Source organism: Humulus lupulus, chromosome X (genome assembly GCF_963169125.1).
Source record: "Humulus lupulus chromosome X, drHumLupu1.1, whole genome shotgun sequence".
NCBI classification, from domain to species: Eukaryota; Viridiplantae; Streptophyta; class Magnoliopsida; order Rosales; family Cannabaceae; genus Humulus; species Humulus lupulus.
In genome coordinates this window covers 195,980,789-195,987,269 of record NC_084802.1, presented here as the reverse complement: position 1 = coordinate 195,987,269, position 6,481 = coordinate 195,980,789, and the positions used below count along the sequence as shown (strand labels likewise).

General features: G+C 31.3%; 1 long non-coding RNA gene across 2 annotated transcripts; it reads right to left on the bottom strand.

The window, feature by feature from the left end:
- Positions 1 to 966: 966 nt before the first annotated feature.
- LOC133805056 (uncharacterized) lies at positions 967 to 6,160 on the bottom strand. Of its 2 annotated transcripts, none has more exons than XR_009878814.1 (7): positions 5,848 to 6,160; positions 5,634 to 5,733; positions 5,470 to 5,540; positions 4,526 to 5,319; positions 3,272 to 3,469; positions 1,776 to 1,847; positions 967 to 1,443 (listed from the first exon to the last, which is right to left on the bottom strand). It is a non-coding gene; the product is annotated as an uncharacterized LOC133805056 (long non-coding RNA). The 2 variants fall into 2 exon arrangements; XR_009878815.1 differs by having other exon boundaries at positions 5,852 to 6,160.
- Between the last annotated feature and the right edge of the window lie 321 nt (positions 6,161 to 6,481).

The window sequence follows — 6,481 nt, the reverse complement described above, 5'->3', positions numbered from 1 at the left end:
TCGGATTGTGCAACACAGATATAGCACAAGTATATCACAATTATTACAATTATCACATTTATGCCCTCAATGGGCTAAAATTACAAACATGCCCCTAATAACCAAACGGGGCCCACATGCATTTTTAATTCACCTAAACATGCATCTCTAATCACATATTCACACAAATTTACATATTATAACAATAAATCACTTATTGCCCTCCAGGCACGCTAATCAAGGCACTAAGGCTTATTAGAAAATTTGGGTCGCTACAGCTTGCATGCAGGCAATGCATCGCCTGGGATGTTTTTTAGGGCCGTACAATTTACGTAAAATGCTCCAAATGGTGTGTTTTAAATGTTCTAATCCTTTTGGTTAGACTAATGATAATGGCTACACTATATATATGGGTTATTAAAGTTGAAAAGTCTTGATCACACTTTCCAACTCTCTCTCTCTAACCTCCACTACAAGAAAAAACAGTATTCATAACACTTAAAAACTGCTAACCGGGAGTATTGATAACGCTTCTGAAAATGCTAACATAGCCCCTGTTATTAAAAGTCCTGTCTTTTCTATAACAGTATTCGAATGTTATGTTCGATGTTATCTTAAACTATTCAATAACACATTTTTAGTTGCTATAATATTCAAATAATAACATTTAGTTAGAGTATTTAGTTATAAATTTGACGTTTAATCTTATATTTTTTGTATAACACTTTTCCACTGTTACATTTGATTATTTTGATAACGTTTTTAGTTTGTTATATTATATAAATCATAACGATTTGTTATGCTTATTATATGTTTCTAAATCATAACATATTAAAAGTCTAGTAATAAAATTTTCTTACTTTAGTGTGGATAATATATTTTAAATTTTATTTTGATAAGCATACTTAAGGTGTTTTTTTTAATTAAAAGATTTTCATTATTGTATTTTGATAAAAAAAAAATCAAAATTAATCATAAAATGTAATTCTCAATAGATTGATAAACTATAAGTATTACATTAAACAATAACTAATTCAAACCATGAATGTGTCTACTTCATGAGATCTTAGTTATAACTTAAGTTTGAAAGCATAACATAATAAAGTTTTATAATCTTGAACATTTTTTACTTCAAAAATGAAAAACAGAAACATTACAAGATACACAAAAGTAAATCATGCATGAAACTTGCTCCATGGCATTACCATATAGAGGTAAACTAAGAGCCTCTCAGAGGCCGTCATACAAAACCCAAAAAGCTGAAGAAGGTTCATGTGAACTGCCAACCTGATCATCTCAACTTCAGTTTGGAATTGAATCTCACCACCAATGGCATTACCATCTTTAAGCCTTTTAACAACTACTACTGTACCATCTCTGAGACAGCCTTTGTAGACATTTCCAAAATCACCTTTTCCAACCAAGTACTTGCTGCTGAAGTTGTTTGTTGCCATCTGGTTGTGTCTGTACCTCCACCAAAGAAGGAAACCAAAACCAAGAATTAGTAGACAAATGCAGCCCAGGCTTGAAGCAAATTAGAGCAGGTGTAACATGTTATTTAATGATACTCTCTCATATAATCTATCTTAATAACAACAACAACAATTACAATATAGAAAATGACTTACTTGAAGGTCTTGGCAGGCAACCTTGGTACTGGACCACTTAGATTGTTGTATGACAGGTCCCTAGACCATTAAAAAAAATCCCATAAAACCTTTTTTATAAACTATTCAACTTGTGATGGAGCCTTGATAACAAGTAGAATTAAAATGCTAAAAGTTGAAAAGAATTACAGGAAGGCAAGCCGTGTCATGTTAGCCAAAGATGCAGGAATTGCTCCACTCAAAGTGTTATTGTCCAGTCACCTGATACAATTGGTAGACACAAATCCATCAGAAAGAAATTTTATATAAGCCTTTGTAGTGGAAACTGCAACCTATCACAAAATCTTAGAATGCATCTATGAAAGATTTTGACTTTACAGGTTGCATAGCCAAGAAAATATACTACTGAACCAAATAATATTGTATAGGAACTAGAATTAAATGCACAAGGTACTATAAGAGAAAAGACAAACAGATGAAAATTCAGGAAAAGAATAGATAGACATTCGTATAATAGAAAATATCTTTACCAAGAGTAATAACCAAAGAGTGAGACTTTTTTTCTTTCCCTTATTAATATGTTATTCTAGAACTGAGTATCTAAACATATAAAGTATGTGTCTACCAATTGTAGGATATTTAAAAGCACTATGTATTATATTTAAATACAAAAAGTATCAAAATATTTAGTGTTATGCCCTGAATTCAGATAATCAAGAGCAGACATAAGTTGCATCTAACAAGGTATGAAATTTAATCTTTCTCAAATTAAGAAACTGATCTCACTCAATCCCCGAGCAGTTCCAGAATGCTCAACATTACTATTTTCAGATTTATGATACCTAAAGAACTTTATCGATACATAAAGATTAATGAAAATGAAAAAAATATTCAGCAGCATAATTCTAAAGCACAACACAAGACTTCTTGTATCGACGGATTATATTATTACAACAAATTTTTGTTTCAAAAGAAAAAACCAGCGTAGAAAACTTTCATTGAATTTCGACCAATATGATATGTTGAAATGTATGTCTTAAAAACAGGCATCCAAGTATTTATGTATGCACCTAAAGAAAGAATACCTAGTGGATAATAAATAAGGAATAATTCAAAAGATTCACTGCCTTGATAGCTATTGGCTGAACTAAAAGCCAACAGGAAACGACACTGTAAAGGTAATATGGTTATAGGCATAAGATTAGACTCTTGAAGTAAATGCAATTCAAAACAGATTCACATGCATGAGTGAAAGTCCAATTGCTGATCATGCACTTTGTCAAGATGAGAAGCCTGAGGAATTTTGGACCTTGTCCTATTCCATGTTAGCATTAGTTTGCCTCTACAAAGTGCTTAGGTTAAGAGTCAGTATAGCATTTCTTTTTAATAATTGAAAATTAAAATATTTAGATTAACACTAATCTATTCATAACACAAAATAAGAGACAAAGAAATTCCACCTAACCAAATACTTGTGTCTACTACACTACAAAAAACATGTCAACCATACAGGTACACTAGATAAAGAAAGAACTCTTTACAACATAAAATCCATATCGTCAACAAATCCAAGTAAACCTAGTTTGTTATATATAGATTCTATTCACTCCAAATAAATTATTTTTTCTGATTTGAAGCCATACTCTTTATAAATCAAATATATTTAAAGGAAAAAAAAACTCTACCTTGTTCAAAAATAATACAATCAGCATAAGCAATTTGTTCTACAGCCTCGTTAACCACAAATCTTGGTTTTATTTCATTAAGGTTTTGCATTGCGTTCTTGGAATCAACCAAAGTAACAATTCCATCAAGTTTCACATGCTGCAAAACTAATTCATCGGTACAAAAAGTTTCTATAACAGGAGCAGGTTTAGCAAGTCCTACAAAGTAAATATCACAATGATAATCAAGCACCAAAACTAATTTGAGATAAAGTTTGAATAAATAATTATGAGTCATTTGACATTCCCAAATGGTAGAACCATTTGTGAAATTAAATGTAAAATCTACTAAACAAATCAATTTTCTCTTGTATGGCAAATACTTGGAGGGTGTTTTTACTGTGCAAATTTATTGGTTTCTTCTCAATACAATAAAATAATAAATGCAGTTTTCTAGAAATGCCAAACTGTTTGGTTTGTTTTGAGGTGAAACAGCTGACACAAACAAACAACTCAATCTCTATGATTTGAGCCTTAGATTTGCGATAAAAATCTTTCTAGAGACATCACCCAAATCACTTCAAGATAAAAAAAAAGGGATCATAAGAATATAGTATCATGAGTTATCTAATTAGCTATCATAAAATCATATTTAATTTCATTTATCTTATCTATATATAATATTCACATTTTGACAAACAAGTCACTAAATTAAAATCATATACATATTTACAAATAACAAGTCAGCTTATTTGAGAAATATACTATTCTACAAACAACACAAGCTTTTAATTCCAAATGAAGACAATGATATATCATATAATCTATCGTTTATCTAAACAATAGTTTTCTTAGTGTCAAAATCACCTTAGCATAAGAACTAATAAAATGATAACTTGGTCGTAATTCCTAGATGATAACTTATCATCTTTTATAACCTTTTACTCTCATTTCATCTCACTATATTAATCATTGTTTCTCATAATGAAATAATTAAAAATCTAATAAAAAACAATATGTTTGAAATATATATATAAACATTCACATCCCCAACTCAAATTAATTAACCCTTTTAGTTCTAAATTTCTTAGCATACTGCACCATCCAATTCTTTTCTCCAACTTCCACATGTTTAACTGCATCAGCATTTTCTTCTTTTTCTGCATCTTTAATAATCTCTATACTGTTCTATTTCTCCACATATTCAAAATGTTAAAAATGAATCCAGAAACTAAAATAATTGTTTCAAACTGAGTCGTAAAAGCAAACTGATACCTGAGATCCTTTGCGCCATTTCTTCATTGGTATTTTTGGTGCCATTTTCGAATTGTATCATCAAGATTTTGACCACCTAAAAGTATATTATGAGAGCAGAGTTGTCTTCAGCAAACTTGAAGATAAAAGAGGATTAATCCAAGATGTCTTCCTAATTCCAAATTATAAAAGAGGAAGTACTACATTTGGATATAATTCAATAAAATGCAGGTGCACTAAACATAAAAATAACATAAAGATTTAAACCAAAAAAAGCAAAATAAAATATGAAAGATATATAAAATTAATCTACAATTATAAAAATGTATATATGGTTTATTATTATTATCAAAACAGAAGTTTCAATACATAGTACAGAATATGCAAGGAAATTAATCAATCTCAGTGATCATGATTTTTAAAGGAAATAGTGCAATGAATTAACCTTTGTATCTTGAACACAATATCATTTTCTATATCTTTACAATTATGAAACACCACCTTCAGCTCCACTAAAGATTCAATCTCACTTCCAATAACATGGCAAAAAGCTATCAGGAACCACCTCCAATTTGAAATAGCATAAACTGTTGCAAAGAACAAAAAAAAAAAAACAATGGTAGTATACTTTCTTTTATGTTTTCAAATGCTGATCTAGCTGGCGAAGTGCTTCAGGATGATGATCACCTGAATAAAGTGAACCACCCCTGCAACAAAACAACCTAGAAAATATCATTGAATTTTATTATGCAGGGACAGACCTAGTAAATAGTGTGGGACTGAAACTCCCCCTTTCCCTCAACTTTTATGTAGAACTGGAAATGAATATACGAAATTAAGCCATGATTAAAATATGTAAAGAATTGTCTTCCCTCACCAACATAATTGAATGTAGCTAGATTCACAGAATAACAACAAAATATAAATAATAATTAAGATACAAAAAGAAGATAAAAAGTACTTACCAGTTTCAGAATCCAGGTATGAACCAAATAAAGACATTGCCCCATCTCAAGTCCCCAAAATTCAGAAATACCTTAACAACAGAGGCATTCCTGTATTGATAACAAATCTCAAGGAGAATACATACAGTACAGAGAACCAAACAGAAAAGCAATTAAATAGTCACCTGAGCTATTCCCTAGTTGTCGACCAAGAAATAAATGCAACTTTGCCATCGACTCATCAAGTAGATATACCTTAAAATCAAACTGATTTTTTCTTCATAGCTAAGCAGAGAGAGAGAACAAAGTTAATAAACAGAAACAAAATTAATAAAATTAATAAAATTAAAAAAAAATTTAAACATTTATATATATAAATGTTGAGAGATAATAGTGTACCGACGTTGGCGTCGTAGAGGTGTAGTTCGCGGGTACCGGCGTTCGCGTCGGCGTCATAGAGGTGGCAGCGTCGTTTGGAGGGCGGATCGGTGAAAGAGGAGAGGAGAGAGAGCGAACCAGAAAACCCACCGCCATTGTGTCCTCCGGAAGCTCGCACCGACGTCGTGTGCTCTAGTGACTCGCATGAGGCAGAGATAGATGAGACGAAACCAGAAATTAGTGTAGAAACGTGGTTATGTAGACGAGAGTGAGTGGAGGAGAATAACGTGGTTGTGTAGAAGCTGAGTGTAAGAAAGAGAGGCAGAGGCTGAGAGAAATTTTGTGTCTCTGTTATTTTCATTTGGCGCATAATTATATTTTATATGGCGCCAAGTAATTTTCATCCGTGTAATATGGTGGGATCCGTGTTTTTTTTAATTGTCTATTAATAACACTTTTAAATATGTGCTATTTTTTAATGTAATATATACTAAAAATTGTTGTAGTGCTCATTCTCTCTCTAGCTTTCTAAGACCAAGATTTTCTCCAAGAAACTCATCAAGGTTTGCTTGACTTGCATGAGTTTCAAGGCTTGTTCAATCCCAAATCTCATTCTACTTATTTGAAGCTTCAAGAAATTGGGAAGGCTTGGAGA